This window comes from Aquarana catesbeiana, linkage group LG03, assembly GCF_042186555.1.
Source record: "Aquarana catesbeiana isolate 2022-GZ linkage group LG03, ASM4218655v1, whole genome shotgun sequence".
Taxonomy (NCBI): Eukaryota; Metazoa; Chordata; class Amphibia; order Anura; family Ranidae; genus Aquarana; species Aquarana catesbeiana.
The window spans coordinates 599,664,151-599,688,824 of NC_133326.1; the positions used below are offsets into that span (position 1 = coordinate 599,664,151).

The following is a 24,674-nucleotide window of genomic DNA, read 5'->3' on the forward strand; positions in this document are numbered from 1 at the left end:
AGCCCACCGGATTTGCATGCCACAATGGGATGTCAGGAGAACGTCGGACAAAATGCAAAGCTCCTTCCTAATAAAAGCAGCTTTTCCTTTGTGGGGAGTTGAAGACATTGTTTGGCTGAAACATTGCAGGAGATTTGGTATTGGACAAGAGGACTTGTAGCCATCTTGCAGAAGATTCTGTTCAGCTGATAGCATGATGCTCAACTAATTGTGAGTTCTACTAATAAGAGGCACACATATTAATTAAGGCATCAGGAAAGGGAACTTCTAAAGATTTAGACAGAGCCAAGCAAGTTCTCGAGCACCCCAGATGGGACTCGAACCCACAATCCCTGGCTTAGGAGGCCAGTGCCTTATCCATTAGGCCACTGGGGCTTGCACTGGATGCATGCACACCCTTTTTTTTTCATTCATAAGTCATCCGTTCTCTTACTTTACAAGGTAAGGGTGGCAAAGTCTTTGATTTATTTTCCCTTGCAAACTTGCTACAGAATTGCAAGTGGTTTGAGCTACAAAGTTAGAAGAATGAGCTTTCTGAAAGGGAAAAGCCATGTCGCAGCGCTCCACGCCTCTTTTCAACAAGTAGAAGGCGCACATTCTCGTTATCAGTTTTGGTCCAGAGTTTAAAGAATGTGGTCAGTGTAACTGAAAGACAACTCATTCAAGCACCACTGAGGAAAGAACCTTAAGTTTCTTTGGGCGCTTACTGCCTTGTGGTAAAGTTCTCAGGCCGTAGGGTGCAAGTGCAGACGACATTTTACAAGGTAAGGGTGGCAAAGTCTTTGATTTATTTTCCCTTGCAAACTTGCTACAGAATTGCAAGTGGTTTGAGCTACAAAGTTAGAAGAATGAGCTTTCTGAAAGGGAAAAGCCATGTCGCAGCGCTCCACGCCTCTTTTCAACAAGTAGAAGGCGCACATTCTCGTTATCAGTTTTGGTCCAGAGTTTAAAGAATGTGGTCAGTGTAACTGAAAGACAACTCATTCAAGCACCACTGAGGAAAGAACCTTAAGTTTCTTTGGGCGCTTACTGCCTTGTGGTAAAGTTCTCAGGCCGTAGGGTGCAAGTGCAGACGACATTTTCCATTAAGAAAGGCAAAAAGCAAGAAAAAGCATGCTCCAGGTGAGGCTCGAACTCACAACCTCGGCATTGCTCAACAAGTACTGCCATATAAGTACCGCGCGCTGACCGATTGCGCCACTGGAGCGCGGGCGTCATCCGAAAGATCCATTATCCATCTCTCCTCGGTTTAAAACAGACCTCCAAGTGATCCAAAACCTAAAATCCTGCTTACCCCAGACAAAAGAGAATTGATTTTCTCTCATAGCAAGAAATGGTAGCTTATAAGTGCTCCTAGAAAAAAAACACTGCCAAAGCCACTTGACTGGAGCTCAAGGACAGTTTTTTAAAAATAAAAAGTAAAACTTTTTTGAAAGAAAAAATGATATTGCAACTGCTATTGTGACGTGTTAGGAATATATTCATGCCAAATTTACTAAAAGTTACTAAAAGGTCCACTGTAAACCAAGAAGTGGAAGGTAATACCAAATACCAAGTACCTTTGGACCAAAGTCAGTTTGTGCGTAAACCCAGATAAAACACAAGAGTTGTTAATACATTTAAAATGCCACTATCCAGACACTGTGTTGAGCATTTTAATGCTCTATTTGGCAGAAAAGCTGCGGATTCACATGAGATTCTGTTTCTGACTGTTTGCGGCAAGAAGACTTCTGAACATGTCCCAGAGCAGTGGCTATCAGTGCAAATCTCAAAAAATGCAACAACGCCATGTCATGTGAAGCAAAGGAGGCACACCTCTAAGGAGTGATGCTGATTGCTATTCATATATGTTGATACATCAGGAAAAACACGTCTTACCAACGCTACTTGTCAGGATGGCCTTTTTGCTTGAAGATTTTAGCCCACCGGATTTGCATGCCACAATGGGATGTCAGGAGAACGTCGGACAAAATGCAAAGCTCCTTCCTAATAAAAGCAGCTTTTCCTTTGTGGGGAGTTGAAGACATTGTTTGGCTGAAACATTGCAGGAGATTTGGACTTGTAGCCATCTTGCAGAAGATTCTGTTCAGCTGATAGCATGATGCTCAACTAATTGTGAGTTCTACTAATAAGAGGCACACATATTAATTAAAGCGGTTGTAAAGGTGTTTTTTTTTTTTTTTTTTAAATAACAAACATGTTATACTTACCTTCACTGTGCAGCTCGTTCTGCACAGAGTGGCCCCGAACCTCGTCTTCTGGGGTCCCTCGGCGGCTGTTTCAGCTCCTCCCCGCAAGCATTCACCACCTTAATGCGAGCTCCCTCGCACGGTGGTGAGTGCTTGCGGGCGCGCTCCCGTGATACAGCCGGCGGCTATAGCCGCTCGCTGTATCACTCGGCCCCGCCCCCCGGCGCGTCGCGTCATCGGATGTGATTGACAGCAGCGCGAGCCAATGGCTGCGCTGCTTTCAATCCATCCACTGCAGCCAATCAGCGGCCAGGGTGAGCGGAGGAACAGATGTCGGGAACGCGAAGCTGACTTTCGAGGCGTCAGGTAAGTAAAACGGGGGGCCTGGGGGCGGCGGTTCTGTCAGAAGTTTTTTCACCTTAATGCATAGAATGCATTAAGGTGAAAAAATTTTTACCTTTACAACCCCTTTAAGGCATCAGGAAAGGTAACTTCTAAAGATTTTATTTGAAAGCCTTGCTTTAGACAGAGCCAAGCAAGTTCTTGAGCACCCCAGATGGGACTCGAACCCACAATCCCTGGCTTAGGAGGCCAGTGCCTTATCCATTAGGCCACTGGGGCTTGCACTGGATGCATGCAAACCCTTTTTTTTTCATTCATAAGTCATCCGTTCTCTTACTTTACAAGGTAAGGGTGGCAAAGTCTTTGATTTATTTTCCCTTGCAAACTTGCTACAGAATTGCAAGTGGTTTGAGCTACAAAGTTAGAAGAATGAGCTTTCTGAAAGGGAAAAGCCATGTCGCAGCGCTCCACGCCTCTTTTCAACAAGTAGAAGGCGCACATTCTCGTTATCAGTTTTGGTCCAGAGTTTAAAGAATGTGGTCAGTGTAACTGAAAGACAACTCATTCAAGCACCACTGAGGAAAGAACTTTAAGTTTCTTTGGGCGCTTACTGCCTTGTGGTAAAGTTCTCAGGCCGTAGGGTGCAAGTGCAGACGACATTTTCCATTAAGAAAGGCAAAAAGCAAGAAAAAGCATGCTCCAGGTGAGGCTCGAACTCACAACCTCGGCATTGCTCAACAAGTACTGCCATATAAGTACCGTGCGCTGACCGATTGCGCCACTGGAGCGCGGGCATCATCCGAAAGATCCATTATCCATCTCTCCTCGGTTTAAAACAGACCTCCAAGTGATCCAAAACCTAAAATCCTGCTTACCCCAGACAAAAGAGAATTGATTTTCTCTCATAGCAAGAAATGGTAGCTTATAAGTGCTCCTAGAAAAAAAACACTGCCAAAGCCACTTGACTGGAGCTCAAGGACAGTTTTTTAAAAATAAAAAGTAAAACTTTTTTGAAAGAAAAAATGATATTGCAACTGCTATGAAAAGTTACTAAAAGGTCCACTGTAAACCAAGAAGTGGAAGGTAATACCAAATACCAAGTACCTTTGGACCAAAGTCAGTTTGTGCGTAAACCCAGATAAAACACAAGAGTTGTTAATACATTTAAAATGCCACTATCCAGACACTGTGTTGAGCATTTTAATGCTCTATTTGGCAGAAAAGCTGCGGATTCACATGAGATTCTGTTTCTGACTGTTTGCGGCAAGAAGACTTCTGAACATGTCCCAGAGCAGTGGCTATCAGTGCAAATCTCAAAAAATGCAACAACGCCATGTCATGTGAAGCAAAGGAGGCACACCTCTAAGGAGTGATGCTGATTGCTATTCATATATGTTGATACATCAGGAAAAACACGTCTTACCAACGCTACTTGTCAGGATGGCCTTTTTGCTTGAAGATTTTAGCCCACCGGATTTGCATGCCACAATGGGATGTCAGGAGAACGTCGGACAAAATGCAAAGCTCCTTCCTAATAAAAGCAGCTTTTCCTTTGTGGGGAGTTGAAGACATTGTTTGGCTGAAACATTGCAGGAGATTTGGACTTGTAGCCATCTTGCAGAAGATTCTGTTCAGCTGATACTCAACTAATTTTGAGTTCTACTAATAAGAGGCACACATATTAATTAAGGCATCAGGAAAGGTAACTTCTAAAGATTTTATTTGAAAGCCTTGCTTTAGACAGAGCCAAGCAAGTTCTCGAGCACCCCAGATGGGACTCGAACCCACAATCCCTGGCTTAGGAGGCCAGTGCCTTATCCATTAGGCCACTGGGGCTTGCACTGGACACATGCAAACCCTTTTTTTTTCATTCATAAGTCATCCGTTCTCTTACTTTACAAGGTAAGGGTGGCAAAGTCTTTGATTTATTTTCCCTTGCAAACTTGCTACAGAATTGCAAGCGGTTTGAGCTACAAAGTTAGAAGAATGAGCTTTCTGAAAGGGAAAAGCCATGTCGCAGCGCTCCACGCCTCTTTTCAACAAGTAGAAGGCGCACATTCTCGTTATCAGTTTTGGTCCAGAGTTTAAAGAATGTGGTCAGTGTAACTGAAAGACAACTCATTCAAGCACCACTGAGGAAAGAACCTTAAGTTTCTTTGGGCGCTTACTGCCTTGTGGTAAAGTTCTCAGGCCGTAGGGTGCAAGTGCAGACGACATTTTCCATTAAGAAAGGCAAAAAGCAAGAAAAAGCATGCTCCAGGTGAGGCTCGAACTCACAACCTCGGCATTGCTCAACAAGTACTGCCATATAAGTACCGCGCGCTGACCGATTGCGCCACTGGAGCGCGGGCGTCATCCGAAAGATCCATTATCCATCTCTCCTCGGTTTAAAACAGACCTCCAAGTGATCCAAAACCTAAAATCCTGCTTACCCCAGACAAAAGAGAATTGATTTTCTCTCATAGCAAGAAATGGTAGCTTATAAGTGCTCCTAGAAAAAAAACACTGCCAAAGCCACTTGACTGGAGCTCAAGGACAGTTTTTTAAAAATAAAAAGTAAAACTTTTTTGAAAGAAAAAATGATATTGCAACTGCTATTGTGACGTGTTAGGAATATATTCATGCCAAAGTTACTAAAAGTTACTAAAAGGTCCACTGTAAACCAAGAAGTGGAAGGTAATACCAAATACCAAGTACCTTTGGACCAAAGTCAGTTTGTGCGTAAACCCAGATAAAACACAAGAGTTGTTAATACATTTAAAATGCCACTATCCAGACACTGTGTTGAGCATTTTAATGCTCTATTTGGCAGAAAAGCTGCGGATTCACATGAGATTCTGTTTCTGACTGTTTGCGGCAAGAAGACTTCTGAACATGTCCCAGAGCAGTGGCTATCAGTGCAAATCTCAAAAAATGCAACAACGCCATGTCATGTGAAGCAAAGGAGGCACACCTCTAAGGAGTGATGCTGATTGCTATTCATATATGTTGATACATCAGGAAAAACACGTCTTACCAACGCTACTTGTCAGGATGGCCTTTTTGCTTGAAGATTTTAGCCCACCGGATTTGCATGCCACAATGGGATGTCAGGAGAACGTCGGACAAAATGCAAAGCTCCTTCCTAATAAAAGCAGCTTTTCCTTTGTGGGGAGTTGAAGACATTGTTTGGCAGAAACATTGCAGGAGATTTGGTATTGGACAAGAGGACTTGTAGCCATCTTGCAGAAGATTCTGTTCAGCTGATAGCATGATGCTCAACTAATTGTGAGTTCTACTAGTAAGAGGCACACATATTAATTAAGGCATCAGGAAAGGGAACTTCTAAAGATTTTATTTGAAAGCCTTGCTTTAGACAGAGCCAAGCAAGTTCTCGAGCACCCCAGATGGGACTCGAACCCACAATCCCTGGCTTAGGAGGCCAGTGCCTTATCCATTAGGCCACTGGGGCTTGCACTGGATGCATGCACACCCTTTTTTTTTCATTCATAAGTCATCCGTTCTCTTACTTTACAAGGTAAGGGTGGCAAAGTCTTTGATTTATTTTCCCTTGCAAACTTGCTACAGAATTGCAAGTGGTTTGAGCTACAAAGTTAGAAGAATGAGCTTTCTGAAAGGGAAAAGCCATGTCGCAGCGCTCCACGCCTCTTTTCAACAAGTAGAAGGCGCACATTCTCGTTATCAGTTTTGGTCCAGAGTTTAAAGAATGTGGTCAGTGTAACTGAAAGACAACTCATTCAAGCACCACTGAGGAAAGAACCTTAAGTTTCTTTGGGCGCTTACTGCCTTGTGGTAAAGTTCTCAGGCCGTAGGGTGCAAGTGCAGACGACATTTTACAAGGTAAGGGTGGCAAAGTCTTTGATTTATTTTCCCTTGCAAACTTGCTACAGAATTGCAAGTGGTTTGAGCTACAAAGTTAGAAGAATGAGCTTTCTGAAAGGGAAAAGCCATGTCGCAGCGCTCCACGCCTCTTTTCAACAAGTAGAAGGCGCACATTCTCGTTATCAGTTTTGGTCCAGAGTTTAAAGAATGTGGTCAGTGTAACTGAAAGACAACTCATTCAAGCACCACTGAGGAAAGAACCTTAAGTTTCTTTGGGCGCTTACTGCCTTGTGGTAAAGTTCTCAGGCCGTAGGGTGCAAGTGCAGACGACATTTTCCATTAAGAAAGGCAAAAAGCAAGAAAAAGCATACTCCAGGTGAGGCTCGAACTCACAACCTCGGCATTGCTCAACAAGTACTGCCATATAAGTACCGCGCGCTGACCGATTGCGCCACTGGAGCGCGGGCGTCATCCGAAAGATCCATTATCCATCTCTCCTCGGTTTAAAACAGACCTCCAAGTGATCCAAAACCTAAAATCCTGCTTACCCCAGACAAAAGAGAATTGATTTTCTCTCATAGCAAGAAATGGTAGCTTATAAGTGCTCCTAGAAAAAAAACACTGCCAAAGCCACTTGACTGGAGCTCAAGGACAGTTTTTTAAAAATAAAAAGTAAAACTTTTTTGAAAGAAAAAATGATATTGCAACTGCTATTGTGACGTGTTAGGAATATATTCATGCCAAAGTTACTAAAAGTTACTAAAAGGTCCACTGTAAACCAAGAAGTGGAAGGTAATACCAAATACCAAGTACCTTTGGACCAAAGTCAGTTTGTGCGTAAACCCAGATAAAACACAAGAGTTGTTAATACATTTAAAATGCCACTATCCAGACACTGTGTTGAGCATTTTAATGCTCTATTTGGCAGAAAAGCTGCGGATTCACATGAGATTCTGTTTCTGACTGTTTGCGGCAAGAAGACTTCTGAACATGTCCCAAAGCAGTGGCTATCAGTGCAAATCTCAAAAAATGCAACAACGCCATGTCATGTGAAGCAAAGGAGGCACACCTCTAAGGAGTGATGCTGATTGCTATTCATATATGTTGATACATCAGGAAAAACACGTCTTACCAACGCTACTTGTCAGGATGGCCTTTTTGCTTGAAGATTTTAGCCCACCGGATTTGCATGCCACAATGGGATGTCAGGAGAACGTCGGACAAAATGCAAAGCTCCTTCCTAATAAAAGCAGCTTTTCCTTTGTGGGGAGTTGAAGACATTGTTTGGCAGAAACATTGCAGGAGATTTGGTATTGGACAAGAGGACTTGTAGCCATCTTGCAGAAGATTCTGTTCAGCTGATAGCATGATGCTCAACTAATTGTGAGTTCTACTAGTAAGAGGCACACATATTAATTAAGGCATCAGGAAAGGGAACTTCTAAAGATTTTATTTGAAAGCCTTGCTTTAGACAGAGCCAAGCAAGTTCTCGAGCACCCCAGATGGGACTCGAACCCACAATCCCTGGCTTAGGAGGCCAGTGCCTTATCCATTAGGCCACTGGGGCTTGCACTGGATGCATGCACACCCTTTTTTTTTCATTCATAAGTCATCCGTTCTCTTACTTTACAAGGTAAGGGTGGCAAAGTCTTTGATTTATTTTCCCTTGCAAACTTGCTACAGAATTGCAAGTGGTTTGAGCTACAAAGTTAGAAGAATGAGCTTTCTGAAAGGGAAAAGCCATGTCGCAGCGCTCCACGCCTCTTTTCAACAAGTAGAAGGCGCACATTCTCGTTATCAGTTTTGGTCCAGAGTTTAAAGAATGTGGTCAGTGTAACTGAAAGACAACTCATTCAAGCACCACTGAGGAAAGAACCTTAAGTTTCTTTGGGCGCTTACTGCCTTGTGGTAAAGTTCTCAGGCCGTAGGGTGCAAGTGCAGACGACATTTTACAAGGTAAGGGTGGCAAAGTCTTTGATTTATTTTCCCTTGCAAACTTGCTACAGAATTGCAAGTGGTTTGAGCTACAAAGTTAGAAGAATGAGCTTTCTGAAAGGGAAAAGCCATGTCGCAGCGCTCCACGCCTCTTTTCAACAAGTAGAAGGCGCACATTCTCGTTATCAGTTTTGGTCCAGAGTTTAAAGAATGTGGTCAGTGTAACTGAAAGACAACTCATTCAAGCACCACTGAGGAAAGAACCTTAAGTTTCTTTGGGCGCTTACTGCCTTGTGGTAAAGTTCTCAGGCCGTAGGGTGCAAGTGCAGACGACATTTTCCATTAAGAAAGGCAAAAAGCAAGAAAAAGCATGCTCCAGGTAAGGCTCGAACTCACAACCTCGGCATTGCTCAACAAGTACTGCCATATAAGTACCGCGCGCTGACCGATTGCGCCACTGGAGCGCGGGCGTCATCTGAAAGATCCATTATCCATCTCTCCTCGGTTTAAAACAGACCTCCAAGTGATCCAAAACCTAAAATCCTGCTTACCCCAGACAAAAGAGAATTGATTTTCTCTCATAGCAAGAAATGGTAGCTTATAAGTGCTCCTAGAAAAAAAACACTGCCAAAGCCACTTGACTGGAGCTCAAGGACAGTTTTTTAAAAATAAAAAGTAAAACTTTTTTGAAAGAAAAAATGATATTGCAACTGCTATTGTGACGTGTTAGGAATATATTCATGCAAAAGTTACTAAAAGTTACTAAAAGGTCCACTGTAAACCAAGAAGTGGAAGGTAATACCAAATACCAAGTACCTTTGGACCAAAGTCAGTTTGTGCGTAAACCCAGATAAAACACAAGAGTTGTTAATACATTTAAAATGCCACTATCCAGACACTGTGTTGAGCATTTTAATGCTCTATTTGGCAGAAAAGCTGCGGATTCACATGAGATTCTGTTTCTGACTGTTTGCGGCAAGAAGACTTCTGAACATGTCCCAGAGCAGTGGCTATCAGTGCAAATCTCAAAAAATGCAACAACGCCATGTCATGTGAAGCAAAGGAGGCACACCTCTAAGGAGTGATGCTGATTGCTATTCATATATGTTGATACATCAGGAAAAACACGTCTTACCAACGCTACTTGTCAGGATGGCCTTTTTGCTTGAAGATTTTAGCCCACCGGATTTGCATGCCACAATGGGATGTCAGGAGAACGTCGGACAAAATGCAAAGCTCCTTCCTAATAAAAGCAGCTTTTCCTTTGTGGGGAGTTGAAGACATTGTTTGGCTGAAACATTGCAGGAGATTTGGTATTGGACAAGAGGACTTGTAGCCATCTTGCAGAAGATTCTGTTCAGCTGATAGCATGATGCTCAACTAATTGTGAGTTCTACTAGTAAGAGGCACACATATTAATTAAGGCATCAGGAAAGGGAACTTCTAAAGATTTTATTTGAAAGCCTTGCTTTAGACAGAGCCAAGCAAGTTCTCGAGCACCCCAGATGGGACTCGAACCCACAATCCCTGGCTTAGGAGGCCAGTGCCTTATCCATTAGGCCACTGGGGCTTGCACTGGATGCATGCACACCCTTTTTTTTTCATTCATAAGTCATCCGTTCTCTTACTTTACAAGGTAAGGGTGGCAAAGTCTTTGATTTATTTTCCCTTGCAAACTTGCTACAGAATTGCAAGTGGTTTGAGCTACAAAGTTAGAAGAATGAGCTTTCTGAAAGGGAAAAGCCATGTCGCAGCGCTCCACGCCTCTTTTCAACAAGTAGAAGGCGCACATTCTCGTTATCAGTTTTGGTCCAGAGTTTAAAGAATGTGGTCAGTGTAACTGAAAGACAACTCATTCAAGCACCACTGAGGAAAGAACCTTAAGTTTCTTTGGGCGCTTACTGCCTTGTGGTAAAGTTCTCAGGCCGTAGGGTGCAAGTGCAGACGACATTTTACAAGGTAAGGGTGGCAAAGTCTTTGATTTATTTTCCCTTGCAAACTTGCTACAGAATTGCAAGTGGTTTGAGCTACAAAGTTAGAAGAATGAGCTTTCTGAAAGGGAAAAGCCATGTCGCAGCGCTCCACGCCTCTTTTCAACAAGTAGAAGGCGCACATTCTCGTTATCAGTTTTGGTCCAGAGTTTAAAGAATGTGGTCAGTGTAACTGAAAGACAACTCATTCAAGCACCACTGAGGAAAGAACCTTAAGTTTCTTTGGGCGCTTACTGCCTTGTGGTAAAGTTCTCAGGCCGTAGGGTGCAAGTGCAGACGACATTTTCCATTAAGAAAGGCAAAAAGCAAGAAAAAGCATACTCCAGGTGAGGCTCGAACTCACAACCTCGGCATTGCTCAACAAGTACTGCCATATAAGTACCGCGCGCTGACCGATTGCGCCACTGGAGCGCGGGCGTCATCCGAAAGATCCATTATCCATCTCTCCTCGGTTTAAAACAGACCTCCAAGTGATCCAAAACCTAAAATCCTGCTTACCCCAGACAAAAGAGAATTGATTTTCTCTCATAGCAAGAAATGGTAGCTTATAAGTGCTCCTAGAAAAAAAACACTGCCAAAGCCACTTGACTGGAGCTCAAGGACAGTTTTTTAAAAATAAAAAGTAAAACTTTTTTGAAAGAAAAAATGATATTGCAACTGCTATTGTGACGTGTTAGGAATATATTCATGCCAAAGTTACTAAAAGTTACTAAAAGGTCCACTGTAAACCAAGAAGTGGAAGGTAATACCAAATACCAAGTACCTTTGGACCAAAGTCAGTTTGTGCGTAAACCCAGATAAAACACAAGAGTTGTTAATACATTTAAAATGCCACTATCCAGACACTGTGTTGAGCATTTTAATGCTCTATTTGGCAGAAAAGCTGCGGATTCACATGAGATTCTGTTTCTGACTGTTTGCGGCAAGAAGACTTCTGAACATGTCCCAAAGCAGTGGCTATCAGTGCAAATCTCAAAAAATGCAACAACGCCATGTCATGTGAAGCAAAGGAGGCACACCTCTAAGGAGTGATGCTGATTGCTATTCATATATGTTGATACGTCAGGAAAAACACGTCTTACCAACGCTACTTGTCAGGATGGCCTTTTTGCTTGAAGATTTTAGCCCACCGGATTTGCATGCCACAATGGGATGTCAGGAGAACGTCGGACAAAATGCAAAGCTCCTTCCTAATAAAAGCAGCTTTTCCTTTGTGGGGAGTTGAAGACATTGTTTGGCAGAAACATTGCAGGAGATTTGGTATTGGACAAGAGGACTTGTAGCCATCTTGCAGAAGATTCTGTTCAGCTGATAGCATGATGCTCAACTAATTGTGAGTTCTACTAGTAAGAGGCACACATATTAATTAAGGCATCAGGAAAGGGAACTTCTAAAGATTTTATTTGAAAGCCTTGCTTTAGACAGAGCCAAGCAAGTTCTCGAGCACCCCAGATGGGACTCGAACCCACAATCCCTGGCTTAGGAGGCCAGTGCCTTATCCATTAGGCCACTGGGGCTTGCACTGGATGCATGCACACCCTTTTTTTTTCATTCATAAGTCATCCGTTCTCTTACTTTACAAGGTAAGGGTGGCAAAGTCTTTGATTTATTTTCCCTTGCAAACTTGCTACAGAATTGCAAGTGGTTTGAGCTACAAAGTTAGAAGAATGAGCTTTCTGAAAGGGAAAAGCCATGTCGCAGCGCTCCACGCCTCTTTTCAACAAGTAGAAGGCGCACATTCTCGTTATCAGTTTTGGTCCAGAGTTTAAAGAATGTGGTCAGTGTAACTGAAAGACAACTCATTCAAGCACCACTGAGGAAAGAACCTTAAGTTTCTTTGGGCGCTTACTGCCTTGTGGTAAAGTTCTCAGGCCGTAGGGTGCAAGTGCAGACGACATTTTACAAGGTAAGGGTGGCAAAGTCTTTGATTTATTTTCCCTTGCAAACTTGCTACAGAATTGCAAGTGGTTTGAGCTACAAAGTTAGAAGAATGAGCTTTCTGAAAGGGAAAAGCCATGTCGCAGCGCTCCACGCCTCTTTTCAACAAGTAGAAGGCGCACATTCTCGTTATCAGTTTTGGTCCAGAGTTTAAAGAATGTGGTCAGTGTAACTGAAAGACAACTCATTCAAGCACCACTGAGGAAAGAACCTTAAGTTTCTTTGGGCGCTTACTGCCTTGTGGTAAAGTTCTCAGGCCGTAGGGTGCAAGTGCAGACGACATTTTCCATTAAGAAAGGCAAAAAGCAAGAAAAAGCATGCTCCAGGTAAGGCTCGAACTCACAACCTCGGCATTGCTCAACAAGTACTGCCATATAAGTACCGCGCGCTGACCGATTGCGCCACTGGAGCGCGGGCGTCATCCGAAAGATCCATTATCCATCTCTCCTCGGTTTAAAACAGACCTCCAAGTGATCCAAAACCTAAAATCCTGCTTACCCCAGACAAAAGAGAATTGATTTTCTCTCATAGCAAGAAATGGTAGCTTATAAGTGCTCCTAGAAAAAAAACACTGCCAAAGCCACTTGACTGGAGCTCAAGGACAGTTTTTTAAAAATAAAAAGTAAAACTTTTTTGAAAGAAAAAATGATATTGCAACTGCTATTGTGACGTGTTAGGAATATATTCATGCAAAAGTTACTAAAAGTTACTAAAAGGTCCACTGTAAACCAAGAAGTGGAAGGTAATACCAAATACCAAGTACCTTTGGACCAAAGTCAGTTTGTGCGTAAACCCAGATAAAACACAAGAGTTGTTAATACATTTAAAATGCCACTATCCAGACACTGTGTTGAGCATTTTAATGCTCTATTTGGCAGAAAAGCTGCGGATTCACATGAGATTCTGTTTCTGACTGTTTGCGGCAAGAAGACTTCTGAACATGTCCCAGAGCAGTGGCTATCAGTGCAAATCTCAAAAAATGCAACAACGCCATGTCATGTGAAGCAAAGGAGGCACACCTCTAAGGAGTGATGCTGATTGCTATTCATATATGTTGATACATCAGGAAAAACACGTCTTACCAACGCTACTTGTCAGGATGGCCTTTTTGCTTGAAGATTTTAGCCCACCGGATTTGCATGCCACAATGGGATGTCAGGAGAACGTCGGACAAAATGCAAAGCTCCTTCCTAATAAAAGCAGCTTTTCCTTTGTGGGGAGTTGAAGACATTGTTTGGCAGAAACATTGCAGGAGATTTGGTATTGGACAAGAGGACTTGTAGCCATCTTGCAGAAGATTCTGTTCAGCTGATAGCATGATGCTCAACTAATTGTGAGTTCTACTAGTAAGAGGCACACATATTAAGGCATCAGGAAAGGGAACTTCTAAAGATTTTATTTGAAAGCCTTGCTTTAGACAGAGCCAAGCAAGTTCTCGAGCACCCCAGATGGGACTCGAACCCACAATCCCTGGCTTAGGAGGCCAGTGCCTTATCCATTAGGCCACTGGGGCTTGCACTGGATGCATGCACACCCTTTTTTTTTCATTCATAAGTCATCCGTTCTCTTACTTTACAAGGTAAGGGTGGCAAAGTCTTTGATTTATTTTCCCTTGCAAACTTGCTACAGAATTGCAAGTGGTTTGAGCTACAAAGTTAGAAGAATGAGCTTTCTGAAAGGGAAAAGCCATGTCGCAGCGCTCCACGCCTCTTTTCAACAAGTAGAAGGCGCACATTCTCGTTATCAGTTTTGGTCCAGAGTTTAAAGAATGTGGTCAGTGTAACTGAAAGACAACTCATTCAAGCACCACTGAGGAAAGAACCTTAAGTTTCTTTGGGCGCTTACTGCCTTGTGGTAAAGTTCTCAGGCCGTAGGGTGCAAGTGCAGACGACATTTTACAAGGTAAGGGTGGCAAAGTCTTTGATTTATTTTCCCTTGCAAACTTGCTACAGAATTGCAAGTGGTTTGAGCTACAAAGTTAGAAGAATGAGCTTTCTGAAAGGGAAAAGCCATGTCGCAGCGCTCCACGCCTCTTTTCAACAAGTAGAAGGCGCACATTCTCGTTATCAGTTTTGGTCCAGAGTTTAAAGAATGTGGTCAGTGTAACTGAAAGACAACTCATTCAAGCACCACTGAGGAAAGAACCTTAAGTTTCTTTGGGTGCTTACTGCCTTGTGGTAAAGTTCTCAGGCCGTAGGGTGCAAGTGCAGACGACATTTTCCATTAAGAAAGGCAAAAAGCAAGAAAAAGCATGCTCCAGGTGAGGCTCGAACTCACAACCTCGGCATTGCTCAACAAGTACTGCCATATAAGTACCGCGCGCTGACCGATTGCGCCACTGGAGCGCGGGCGTCATCCGAAAGATCCATTATCCATCTCTCCTCGGTTTAAAACAGACCTCCAAGTGATCCAAAACCTAAAATCCTGCTTACCCCAGACAAAAGAGAATTGATTTTCTCTCATAGCAAGAAATGGTAGCTTATAAGTGCTCCTAGAAAAAAAACACTGCCAAAGCCACTTGACTGGAGCTCAAGGACAGTTTTTTAAAAATAAAAAGTAAAACTTTTTTGAAAGAAAAAATGATATTGCAACTGCTATTGTGACGTGTTAGGAATATATTCATGCCAAAGTTACTAAAAGTTACTAAAAGGTCCACTGTAAACCAAGAAGTGGAAGGTAATACCAAATACCAAGTACCTTTGGACCAAAGTCAGTTTGTGCGTAAACCCAGATAAAACACAAGAGTTGTTAATACATTTAAAATGCCACTATCCAGACACTGTGTTGAGCATTTTAATGCTCTATTTGGCAGAAAAGCTGCGGATTCACATGAGATTCTGTTTCTGACTGTTTGCGGCAAGAAGACTTCTGAACATGTCCCAGAGCAGTGGCTATCAGTGCAAATCTCAAAAAATGCAACAACGCCATGTCATGTGAAGCAAAGGAGGCACACCTCTAAGGAGTGATGCTGATTGCTATTCATATATGTTGATACATCAGGAAAAACACGTCTTACCAACGCTACTTGTCAGGATGGCCTTTTTGCTTGAAGATTTTAGCCCACCGGATTTGCATGCCACAATGGGATGTCAGGAGAACGTCGGACAAAATGCAAAGCTCCTTCCTAATAAAAGCAGCTTTTCCTTTGTGGGGAGTTGAAGACATTGTTTGGCTGAAACATTGCAGGAGATTTGGACTTGTAGCCATCTTGCAGAAGATTCTGTTCAGCTGATAGCATGATGCTCAACTAATTTTGAGTTCTACTAATAAGAGGCACACATATTAATTAAGGCATCAGGAAAGGTAACTTCTAAAGATTTTATTTGAAAGCCTTGCTTTAGACAGAGCCAAGCAAGTTCTCGAGCACCCCAGATGGGACTCGAACCCACAATCCCTGGCTTAGGAGGCCAGTGCCTTATCCATTAGGCCACTGGGGCTTGCACTGGACACATGCAAACCCTTTTTTTTTCATTCATAAGTCATCCGTTCTCTTACTTTACAAGGTAAGGGTGGCAAAGTCTTTGATTTATTTTCCCTTGCAAACTTGCTACAGAATTGCAAGCGGTTTGAGCTACAAAGTTAGAAGAATGAGCTTTCTGAAAGGGAAAAGCCATGTCGCAGCGCTCCACGCCTCTTTTCAACAAGTAGAAGGCGCACATTCTCGTTATCAGTTTTGGTCCAGAGTTTAAAGAATGTGGTCAGTGTAACTGAAAGACAACTCATTCAAGCACCACTGAGGAAAGAACCTTAAGTTTCTTTGGGCGCTTACTGCCTTGTGGTAAAGTTCTCAGGCCGTAGGGTGCAAGTGCAGACGACATTTTCCATTAAGAAAGGCAAAAAGCAAGAAAAAGCATGCTCCAGGTGAGGCTCGAACTCACAACCTCGGCATTGCTCAACAAGTACTGCCATATAAGTACCGCGCGCTGACCGATTGCGCCACTGGAGCGCGGGCGTCATCCGAAAGATCCATTATCCATCTCTCCTCGGTTTAAAACAGACCTCCAAGTGATCCAAAACCTAAAATCCTGCTTACCCCAGACAAAAGAGAATTGATTTTCTCTCATAGCAAGAAATGGTAGCTTATAAGTGCTCCTAGAAAAAAAACACTGCCAAAGCCACTTGACTGGAGCTCAAGGACAGTTTTTTAAAAATAAAAAGTAAAACTTTTTTGAAAGAAAAAATGATATTGCAACTGCTATTGTGACGTGTTAGGAATATATTCATGCCAAAGTTACTAAAAGTTACTAAAAGGTCCACTGTAAACCAAGAAGTGGAAGGTAATACCAAATACCAAGTACCTTTGGACCAAAGTCAGTTTGTGCGTAAACCCAGATAAAACACAAGAGTTGTTAATACATTTAAAATGCCACTATCCAGACACTGTGTTGAGCATTTTAATGCTCTATTTGGCAGAAAAGCTGCGGATTCACATGAGATTCTGTTTCTGACTGTTTGCGGCAAGAAGACTTCTGAACATGTCCCAGAGCAGTGGCTATCAGTGCAAATCTCAAAAAATGCAACAACGCCATGTCATGTGAAGCAAAGGAGGCACACCTCTAAGGAGTGATGCTGATTGCTATTCATATATGTTGATACATCAGGAAAAACACGTCTTACCAACGCTACTTGTCAGGATGGCCTTTTTGCTTGAAGATTTTAGCCCACCGGATTTGCATGCCACAATGGGATGTCAGGAGAACGTCGGACAAAATGCAAAGCTCCTTCCTAATAAAAGCAGCTTTTCCTTTGTGGGGAGCTGAAGACATTGTTTGGCAGAAACATTGCAGGAGATTTGGTATTGGACAAGAGGACTTGTAGCCATCTTGCAGAAGATTCTGTTCAGCTGATAGCATGATGCTCAACTAATTGTGAGTTCTACTAATAAGAGGCACACATATTAATTAAGGCATCAGGAAAGGGAACTTCTAAAGATTTTATTTGAAAGCCTTGCTTTAGACAGAGCCAAGCAAGTTCTCGAGCACGCCAGATGGGACTCGAACCCACAATCCCTGGCTTAGGAGGCCAGTGCCTTATCCATTAGGCCACTGGGGCTTGCACTGGATACATGCAAACCCTTTTTTTTTCATTCATAAGTCATCCGTTCTCTTACTTTACAAGGTAAGGGTGGCAAAGTCTTTGATTTATTTTCCCTTGCAAACTTGCTACAGAATTGCAAGCGGTTTGAGCTACAAAGTTAGAAGAATGAGCTTTCTGAAAGGGAAAAGCCATGTCGCAGCGCTCCACGCCTCTTTTCAACAAGTAGAAGGCGCACATTCTCGTTATCAGTTTTGGTCCAGAGTTTAAAGAATGTGGTCAGTGTAACTGAAAGACAACTCATTCAAGCACCACTGAGGAAAGAACCTTAAGTTTCTTTGGGCGCTTACTGCCTTGTGGTAAAGTTCTCAGGCCGTAGGGTTCAAGTGCAGACGACATTTTCCATTAAGAAAGGCAAAAAGCAAGAAAAAGCATGCTCCAGGTGAGGCTCGAACTCACAACCTCGGCATTGCTCAACAAGTACTGCCATATAAGTACCGCGCGCTGACCGATTGCGCCACTGGAACGCGGGCATCATCCGAAAGATCCATTATCCATCTCTCCTCGGTTTAAAACAGACCTCCAAGTGATCCAAAACCTAAAATCCTGCTTACCCCAGACAAAAGAGAATTGATTTTCTCTCATAGCAAGAAATGGTAGCTTATAAGTGCTCCTAGAAAAAAACCACTGCCAAAGCCACTTGACTGGAGCTCAAGGACAGTTTTTTAAAAATAAAAAGTAAAACTTTTTTGAAAGAAAAAATGATATTGCAACTGCTATTGTGACGTGTTAGGAATATATTCATGCAAAAGTTACTAAAAGTTACTAAAAGGTCCACTGTAAACCAAGAAGTGGAAGGTAATACCAAATACCAAGTACCTTTGGACCAAAGTCAGTTTGTGCGTAAACCCAGATAAAACACAAGAGTTGTTAATACATTTAAAATGCCACTATCCAGACACTGTGTTGAGCATTTTAATGCTCTATTTGGCAGAAAAGCTGCGGATTCACATGAGATTCTGTTTCTGACTGTTTGCGGCAAGAAGACTTCTGAACATGTCCCAGAGCAGTGGCTATCAGTGCAAATCTCAAAAAATGCAACAACGCCATGTCATGTGAAGCAAAGGAGGCACACCTCTAAGGAGTGATGCTGATTGCTATTCATATATGTTGATACATCAGGAAAAACACGTCTTACCAACGCTACTTGTCAGGATGGCCTTTTTGCTTGAAGATTTTAGCCCACCGGATTTGCATGCCACAATGGGATGTCAGGAGAACGTCGGACAAAATGCAAAGCTCCTTCCTAATAAAAGCAGCTTTTCCTTTGTGGGGAGTTGAAGACATTGTTTGGCTGAAACATTGCAGGAGATTTGGACTTCTAGCCATCTTGCAGAAGATTCTGTTCAGCTGATAGCATGATGCTCAACTAATTGTGAGTTCTACTAATAAGAGGCACACATATTAATTAAAGCGGTTGTAAAGGTGTTTTTTTTTTTTTTTTTTAAATAACAAACATGTTATACTTACCTTCACTGTGCAGCTCGTTCTGCACAGAGTGGCCCCGAACCTCGTCTTCTGGGGTCCCTCGGCGGCTGTTTCAGCTCCTCCCCGCAAGCATTCACCACCTTAATGCGAGCTCCCTCGCACGGTGGTGAGTGCTTGCGGGCGCGCTCCCGTGATACAGCCGGCGGCTATAGCCGCTCGCTGTATCACTCGGCCCCGCCCCCCGGCGCGTCGCGTCATCGGATGTGATTGACAGCAGCGCGAGCCAATGGCTGCGCTGCTTTCAATCCATCCACTGCAGCCAATCAGCGGCCAGGGTGAGCGGAGGAACAGATGTCGGGAACGCGAAGCTGACTTTCGAGGCGTCAGGTAAGTAAAACGGGGGGCCTGGGGGCGGCGGTTCTGTCAGAAGTTTTTTCACCTTAATGCATAGAATGCATTAAGGTGAAAAAATTTTTACCTTTACAACCCCTTTAAGGCATCAGGAAAGGTAACTTCTAAAGATTTTATTTGAAAGCCTTGCTTTAGACAGAGCCAAGCAAGTTCTTGAGCACCCCAGATGGGACTCGAACCCACAATCCCTGGCTTAGGAGGCCAGTGCCTTATCCATTAGGCCACTGGGGCTTGCACTGGATGCATGCAAACCCTTTTTTTTTCATTCATAAGTCATCCGTTCTCTTACTTTACAAGGTAAGGGTGGCAAAGTCTTTGATTTATTTTCCCTTGCAAACTTGCTACAGAATTGCAAGTGGTTTGAGCTACAAAGTTAGAAGAATGAGCTTTCTGAAAGGGAAAAGCCATGTCGCAGCGCTCCACGCCTCTTTTCAACAAGTAGAAGGCGCACATTCTCGTTATCAGTTTTGGTCCAGAGTTTAAAGAATGTGGTCAGTGTAACTGAAAGACAACTCATTCAAGCACCACTGAGGAAAGAACCTTAAGTTTCTTTGGGCGCTTACTGCCTTGTGGTAAAGTTCTCAGGCCGTAGGGTGCAAGTGCAGACGACATTTTCCATTAAGAAAGGCAAAAAGCAAGAAAAAGCATGCTCCAGGTGAGGCTCGAACTCACAACCTCGGCATTGCTCAACAAGTACTGCCATATAAGTACCGCGCGCTGACCGATTGCGCCACTGGAGCGCGGGCATCATCCGAAAGATCCATTATCCATCTCTCCTCGGTTTAAAACAGACCTCCAAGTGATCCAAAACCTAAAATCCTGCTTACCCCAGACAAAAGAGAATTGATTTTCTCTCATAGCAAGAAATGGTAGCTTATAAGTGCTCCTAGAAAAAAAACACTGCCAAAGCCACTTGACTGGAGCTCAAGGACAGTTTTTTAAAAATAAAAAGTAAAACTTTTTTGAAAGAAAAAATGATATTGCAACTGCTATGAAAAGTTACTAAAAGGTCCACTGTAAACCAAGAAGTGGAAGGTAATACCAAATACCAAGTACCTTTGGACCAAAGTCAGTTTGTGCGTAAACCCAGATAAAACACAAGAGTTGTTAATACATTTAAAATGCCACTATCCAGACACTGTGTTGAGCATTTTAATGCTCTATTTGGCAGAAAAGCTGCGGATTCACATGAGATTCTGTTTCTGACTGTTTGCGGCAAGAAGACTTCTGAACATGTCCCAGAGCAGTGGCTATCAGTGCAAATCTCAAAAAATGCAACAACGCCATGTCATGTGAAGCAAAGGAGGCACACCTCTAAGGAGTGATGCTGATTGCTATTCATATATGTTGATACATCAGGAAAAACACGTCTTACCAACGCTACTTGTCAGGATGGCCTTTTTGCTTGAAGATTTTAGCCCACCGGATTTGCATGCCACAATGGGATGTCAGGAGAACGTCGGACAAAATGCAAAGCTCCTTCCTAATAAAAGCAGCTTTTCCTTTGTGGGGAGTTGAAGACATTGTTTGGCTGAAACATTGCAGGAGATTTGGACTTGTAGCCATCTTGCAGAAGATTCTGTTCAGCTGATAGCATGATGCTCAACTAATTTTGAGTTCTACTAATAAGAGGCACACATATTAATTAAGGCATCAGGAAAGGTAACTTCTAAAGATTTTATTTGAAAGCCTTGCTTTAGACAGAGCCAAGCAAGTTCTCGAGCACCCCAGATGGGACTCGAACCCACAATCCCTGGCTTAGGAGGCCAGTGCCTTATCCATTAGGCCACTGGGGCTTGCACTGGACACATGCAAACCCTTTTTTTTTCATTCATAGGTCATCCGTTCTCTTACTTTACAAGGTAAGGGTGGCAAAGTCTTTGATTTATTTTCCCTTGCAAACTTGCTACAGAATTGCAAGCGGTTTGAGCTACAAAGTTAGAAGAATGAGCTTTCTGAAAGGGAAAAGCCATGTCGCAGCGCTCCACGCCTCTTTTCAACAAGTAGAAGGCGCACATTCTCGTTATCAGTTTTGGTCCAGAGTTTAAAGAATGTGGTCAGTGTAACTGAAAGACAACTCATTCAAGCACCACTGAGGAAAGAACCTTAAGTTTCTTTGGGCGCTTACTGCCTTGTGGTAAAGTTCTCAGGCCGTAGGGTGCAAGTGCAGACGACATTTTCCATTAAGAAAGGCAAAAAGCAAGAAAAAGCATGCTCCAGGTGAGGCTCGAACTCACAACCTCGGCATTGCTCAACAAGTACTGCCATATAAGTACCGCGCGCTGACCGATTGCGCCACTGGAGCGCGGGCGTCATCCGAAAGATCCATTATCCATCTCTCCTCGGTTTAAAACAGACCTCCAAGTGATCCAAAACCTAAAATCCTGCTTACCCCAGACAAAAGAGAATTGATTTTCTCTCATAGCAAGAAATGGTAGCTTATAAGTGCTCCTAGAAAAAAAACACTGCCAAAGCCACTTGACTGGAGCTCAAGGACAGTTTTTTAAAAATAAAAAGTAAAACTTTTTTGAAAGAAAAAATGATATTGCAACTGCTATTGTGACGTGTTAGGAATATATTCATGCCAAAGTTACTAAAAGTTACTAAAAGGTCCACTGTAAACCAAGAAGTGGAAGGTAATACCAAATACCAAGTACCTTTGGACCAAAGTCAGTTTGTGCGTAAACCCAGATAAAACACAAGAGTTGTTAATACATTTAAAATGCCACTATCCAGACACTGTGTTGAGCATTTTAATGCTCTATTTGGCAGAAAAGCTGCGGATTCACATGAGATTCTGTTTCTGACTGTTTGCGGCAAGAAGACTTCTGAACATGTCCCAGAGCAGTGGCTATCAGTGCAAATCTCAAAAAATGCAACAACGCCATGTCATGTGAAGCAAAGGAGGCACACCTCTAAGGAGTGATGCTGATTGCTATTCATATATGTTGATACATCAGGAAAAACACGTCTTACCAACGCTACTTGTCAGGATGGCCTTTTTGCTTGAAGATTTTAGCCCACCGGATTTGCATGCCACAATGGGATGTCAGGAGAACGTCGGACAAAATGCAAAGCTCCTTCCTAATAAAAGCAGCTTTTCCTTTGTGGGGAGTTGAAGACATTGTTTGGCAGAAACATTGCAGGAGATTTGGTATTGGACAAGAGGACTTGTAGCCATCTTGCAGAAGATTCTGTTCAGCTGATAGCATGATGCTCAACTAATTGTGAGTTCTACTAGTAAGAGGCACACATATTAAGGCATCAGGAAAGGGAACTTCTAAAGATTTTATTTGAAAGCCTTGCTTTAGACAGAGCCAAGCAAGTTCTCGAGCACCCCAGATGGGACTCGAACCCACAATCCCTGGCTTAGGAGGCCAGTGCCTTATCCATTAGGCCACTGGGGCTTGCACTGGATGCATGCACACCCTTTTTTTTTCATTCATAAGTCATCCGTTCTCTTACTTTACAAGGTAAGGGTGGCAAAGTCTTTGATTTATTTTCCCTTGCAAACTTGCTACAGAATTGCAAGTGGTTTGAGCTACAAAGTTAGAAGAATGAGCTTTCTGAAAGGGAAAAGCCATGTCGCAGCGCTCCACGCCTCTTTTCAACAAGTAGAAGGCGCACATTCTCGTTATCAGTTTTGGTCCAGAGTTTAAAGAATGTGGTCAGTGTAACTGAAAGACAACTCATTCAAGCACCACTGAGGAAAGAACCTTAAGTTTCTTTGGGCGCTTACTGCCTTGTGGTAAAGTTCTCAGGCCGTAGGGTGCAAGTGCAGACGACATTTTACAAGGTAAGGGTGGCAAAGTCTTTGATTTATTTTCCCTTGCAAACTTGCTACAGAATTGCAAGTGGTTTGAGCTACAAAGTTAGAAGAATGAGCTTTCTGAAAGGGAAAAGCCATGTCGCAGCGCTCCACGCCTCTTTTCAACAAGTAGAAGGCGCACATTCTCGTTATCAGTTTTGGTCCAGAGTTTAAAGAATGTGGTCAGTGTAACTGAAAGACAACTCATTCAAGCACCACTGAGGAAAGAACCTTAAGTTTCTTTGGGCGCTTACTGCCTTGTGGTAAAGTTCTCAGGCCGTAGGGTGCAAGTGCAGACGACATTTTCCATTAAGAAAGGCAAAAAGCAAGAAAAAGCATACTCCAGGTGAGGCTCGAACTCACAACCTCGGCATTGCTCAACAAGTACTGCCATATAAGTACCGCGCGCTGACCGATTGCGCCACTGGAGCGCGGGCGTCATCCGAAAGATCCATTATCCATCTCTCCTCGGTTTAAAACAGACCTCCAAGTGATCCAAAACCTAAAATCCTGCTTACCCCAGACAAAAGAGAATTGATTTTCTCTCATAGCAAGAAATGGTAGCTTATAAGTGCTCCTAGAAAAAAAACACTGCCAAAGCCACTTGACTGGAGCTCAAGGACAGTTTTTTAAAAATAAAAAGTAAAACTTTTTTGAAAGAAAAAATGATATTGCAACTGCTATTGTGACGTGTTAGGAATATATTCATGCCAAAGTTACTAAAAGTTACTAAAAGGTCCACTGTAAACCAAGAAGTGGAAGGTAATACCAAATACCAAGTACCTTTGGACCAAAGTCAGTTTGTGCGTAAACCCAGATAAAACACAAGAGTTGTTAATACATTTAAAATGCCACTATCCAGACACTGTGTTGAGCATTTTAATGCTCTATTTGGCAGAAAAGCTGCGGATTCACATGAGATTCTGTTTCTGACTGTTTGCGGCAAGAAGACTTCTGAACATGTCCCAAAGCAGTGGCTATCAGTGCAAATCTCAAAAAATGCAACAACGCCATGTCATGTGAAGCAAAGGAGGCACACCTCTAAGGAGTGATGCTGATTGCTATTCATATATGTTGATACATCAGGAAAAACACGTCTTACCAACGCTACTTGTCAGGATGGCCTTTTTGCTTGAAGATTTTAGCCCACCGGATTTGCATGCCACAATGGGATGTCAGGAGAACGTCGGACAAAATGCAAAGCTCCTTCCTAATAAAAGCAGCTTTTCCTTTGTGGGGAGTTGAAGACATTGTTTGGCAGAAACATTGCAGGAGATTTGGTATTGGACAAGAGGACTTGTAGCCATCTTGCAGAAGATTCTGTTCAGCTGATAGCATGATGCTCAACTAATTGTGAGTTCTACTAGTAAGAGGCACACATATTAATTAAGGCATCAGGAAAGGGAACTTCTAAAGATTTTATTTGAAAGCCTTGCTTTAGACAGAGCCAAGCAAGTTCTCGAGCACCCCAGATGGGACTCGAACCCACAATCCCTGGCTTAGGAGGCCAGTGCCTTATCCATTAGGCCACTGGGGCTTGCACTGGATGCATGCACACCCTTTTTTTTTCATTCATAAGTCATCCGTTCTCTTACTTTACAAGGTAAGGGTGGCAAAGTCTTTGATTTATTTTCCCTTGCAAACTTGCTACAGAATTGCAAGTGGTTTGAGCTACAAAGTTAGAAGAATGAGCTTTCTGAAAGGGAAAAGCCATGT

General features: G+C 42.9%; 27 non-coding genes across 27 annotated transcripts; all 27 read right to left on the reverse strand.

The window, feature by feature from the left end:
• Nucleotides 1-302: 302 nt before the first annotated feature.
• On the reverse strand, nucleotides 303-375 carry TRNAR-CCU (transfer RNA arginine (anticodon CCU)). Its single transcript has one exon. It is a non-coding gene; the product is annotated as a tRNA-Arg (tRNA).
• A 739-nt stretch (nucleotides 376-1,114) lies between these two features.
• TRNAI-UAU (transfer RNA isoleucine (anticodon UAU)) lies at nucleotides 1,115-1,207 on the reverse strand. The gene is given in 2 exon segments: nucleotides 1,115-1,150; nucleotides 1,170-1,207. It is a non-coding gene; the product is annotated as a tRNA-Ile (tRNA).
• Nucleotides 1,208-2,737: 1,530 nt separating this feature from the next.
• On the reverse strand, nucleotides 2,738-2,810 carry TRNAR-CCU (transfer RNA arginine (anticodon CCU)). The gene has a single exon. It is a non-coding gene; the product is annotated as a tRNA-Arg (tRNA).
• A 416-nt stretch (nucleotides 2,811-3,226) lies between these two features.
• Nucleotides 3,227-3,319, reverse strand: TRNAI-UAU (transfer RNA isoleucine (anticodon UAU)). The gene is given in 2 exon segments: nucleotides 3,227-3,262; nucleotides 3,282-3,319. It is a non-coding gene; the product is annotated as a tRNA-Ile (tRNA).
• Nucleotides 3,320-4,294: 975 nt separating this feature from the next.
• On the reverse strand, nucleotides 4,295-4,367 carry TRNAR-CCU (transfer RNA arginine (anticodon CCU)). The gene has a single exon. It is a non-coding gene; the product is annotated as a tRNA-Arg (tRNA).
• A 416-nt stretch (nucleotides 4,368-4,783) lies between these two features.
• On the reverse strand, nucleotides 4,784-4,876 carry TRNAI-UAU (transfer RNA isoleucine (anticodon UAU)). The gene is given in 2 exon segments: nucleotides 4,784-4,819; nucleotides 4,839-4,876. It is a non-coding gene; the product is annotated as a tRNA-Ile (tRNA).
• A 1,033-nt stretch (nucleotides 4,877-5,909) lies between these two features.
• Nucleotides 5,910-5,982, reverse strand: TRNAR-CCU (transfer RNA arginine (anticodon CCU)). Its single transcript has one exon. It is a non-coding gene; the product is annotated as a tRNA-Arg (tRNA).
• Nucleotides 5,983-6,721: 739 nt separating this feature from the next.
• On the reverse strand, nucleotides 6,722-6,814 carry TRNAI-UAU (transfer RNA isoleucine (anticodon UAU)). The gene is given in 2 exon segments: nucleotides 6,722-6,757; nucleotides 6,777-6,814. It is a non-coding gene; the product is annotated as a tRNA-Ile (tRNA).
• Nucleotides 6,815-7,847: 1,033 nt separating this feature from the next.
• On the reverse strand, nucleotides 7,848-7,920 carry TRNAR-CCU (transfer RNA arginine (anticodon CCU)). The gene has a single exon. It is a non-coding gene; the product is annotated as a tRNA-Arg (tRNA).
• Nucleotides 7,921-8,659: 739 nt separating this feature from the next.
• On the reverse strand, nucleotides 8,660-8,752 carry TRNAI-UAU (transfer RNA isoleucine (anticodon UAU)). The gene is given in 2 exon segments: nucleotides 8,660-8,695; nucleotides 8,715-8,752. It is a non-coding gene; the product is annotated as a tRNA-Ile (tRNA).
• A 1,033-nt stretch (nucleotides 8,753-9,785) lies between these two features.
• Nucleotides 9,786-9,858, reverse strand: TRNAR-CCU (transfer RNA arginine (anticodon CCU)). The gene has a single exon. It is a non-coding gene; the product is annotated as a tRNA-Arg (tRNA).
• A 739-nt stretch (nucleotides 9,859-10,597) lies between these two features.
• Nucleotides 10,598-10,690, reverse strand: TRNAI-UAU (transfer RNA isoleucine (anticodon UAU)). The gene is given in 2 exon segments: nucleotides 10,598-10,633; nucleotides 10,653-10,690. It is a non-coding gene; the product is annotated as a tRNA-Ile (tRNA).
• Nucleotides 10,691-11,723: 1,033 nt separating this feature from the next.
• Nucleotides 11,724-11,796, reverse strand: TRNAR-CCU (transfer RNA arginine (anticodon CCU)). The gene has a single exon. It is a non-coding gene; the product is annotated as a tRNA-Arg (tRNA).
• A 739-nt stretch (nucleotides 11,797-12,535) lies between these two features.
• TRNAI-UAU (transfer RNA isoleucine (anticodon UAU)) lies at nucleotides 12,536-12,628 on the reverse strand. The gene is given in 2 exon segments: nucleotides 12,536-12,571; nucleotides 12,591-12,628. It is a non-coding gene; the product is annotated as a tRNA-Ile (tRNA).
• Nucleotides 12,629-13,657: 1,029 nt separating this feature from the next.
• TRNAR-CCU (transfer RNA arginine (anticodon CCU)) lies at nucleotides 13,658-13,730 on the reverse strand. The gene has a single exon. It is a non-coding gene; the product is annotated as a tRNA-Arg (tRNA).
• Nucleotides 13,731-14,469: 739 nt separating this feature from the next.
• Nucleotides 14,470-14,562, reverse strand: TRNAI-UAU (transfer RNA isoleucine (anticodon UAU)). Its single transcript is given in 2 exon segments — nucleotides 14,470-14,505; nucleotides 14,525-14,562. It is a non-coding gene; the product is annotated as a tRNA-Ile (tRNA).
• A 1,019-nt stretch (nucleotides 14,563-15,581) lies between these two features.
• TRNAR-CCU (transfer RNA arginine (anticodon CCU)) lies at nucleotides 15,582-15,654 on the reverse strand. Its single transcript has one exon. It is a non-coding gene; the product is annotated as a tRNA-Arg (tRNA).
• Nucleotides 15,655-16,070: 416 nt separating this feature from the next.
• Nucleotides 16,071-16,163, reverse strand: TRNAI-UAU (transfer RNA isoleucine (anticodon UAU)). Its single transcript is given in 2 exon segments — nucleotides 16,071-16,106; nucleotides 16,126-16,163. It is a non-coding gene; the product is annotated as a tRNA-Ile (tRNA).
• Nucleotides 16,164-17,196: 1,033 nt separating this feature from the next.
• Nucleotides 17,197-17,269, reverse strand: TRNAR-CCU (transfer RNA arginine (anticodon CCU)). Its single transcript has one exon. It is a non-coding gene; the product is annotated as a tRNA-Arg (tRNA).
• A 416-nt stretch (nucleotides 17,270-17,685) lies between these two features.
• On the reverse strand, nucleotides 17,686-17,778 carry TRNAI-UAU (transfer RNA isoleucine (anticodon UAU)). The gene is given in 2 exon segments: nucleotides 17,686-17,721; nucleotides 17,741-17,778. It is a non-coding gene; the product is annotated as a tRNA-Ile (tRNA).
• Nucleotides 17,779-19,308: 1,530 nt separating this feature from the next.
• TRNAR-CCU (transfer RNA arginine (anticodon CCU)) lies at nucleotides 19,309-19,381 on the reverse strand. Its single transcript has one exon. It is a non-coding gene; the product is annotated as a tRNA-Arg (tRNA).
• A 416-nt stretch (nucleotides 19,382-19,797) lies between these two features.
• Nucleotides 19,798-19,890, reverse strand: TRNAI-UAU (transfer RNA isoleucine (anticodon UAU)). The gene is given in 2 exon segments: nucleotides 19,798-19,833; nucleotides 19,853-19,890. It is a non-coding gene; the product is annotated as a tRNA-Ile (tRNA).
• Nucleotides 19,891-20,873: 983 nt separating this feature from the next.
• TRNAR-CCU (transfer RNA arginine (anticodon CCU)) lies at nucleotides 20,874-20,946 on the reverse strand. The gene has a single exon. It is a non-coding gene; the product is annotated as a tRNA-Arg (tRNA).
• A 416-nt stretch (nucleotides 20,947-21,362) lies between these two features.
• Nucleotides 21,363-21,455, reverse strand: TRNAI-UAU (transfer RNA isoleucine (anticodon UAU)). The gene is given in 2 exon segments: nucleotides 21,363-21,398; nucleotides 21,418-21,455. It is a non-coding gene; the product is annotated as a tRNA-Ile (tRNA).
• A 1,029-nt stretch (nucleotides 21,456-22,484) lies between these two features.
• TRNAR-CCU (transfer RNA arginine (anticodon CCU)) lies at nucleotides 22,485-22,557 on the reverse strand. The gene has a single exon. It is a non-coding gene; the product is annotated as a tRNA-Arg (tRNA).
• A 739-nt stretch (nucleotides 22,558-23,296) lies between these two features.
• On the reverse strand, nucleotides 23,297-23,389 carry TRNAI-UAU (transfer RNA isoleucine (anticodon UAU)). The gene is given in 2 exon segments: nucleotides 23,297-23,332; nucleotides 23,352-23,389. It is a non-coding gene; the product is annotated as a tRNA-Ile (tRNA).
• A 1,033-nt stretch (nucleotides 23,390-24,422) lies between these two features.
• TRNAR-CCU (transfer RNA arginine (anticodon CCU)) lies at nucleotides 24,423-24,495 on the reverse strand. Its single transcript has one exon. It is a non-coding gene; the product is annotated as a tRNA-Arg (tRNA).
• Between the last annotated feature and the right edge of the window lie 179 nt (nucleotides 24,496-24,674).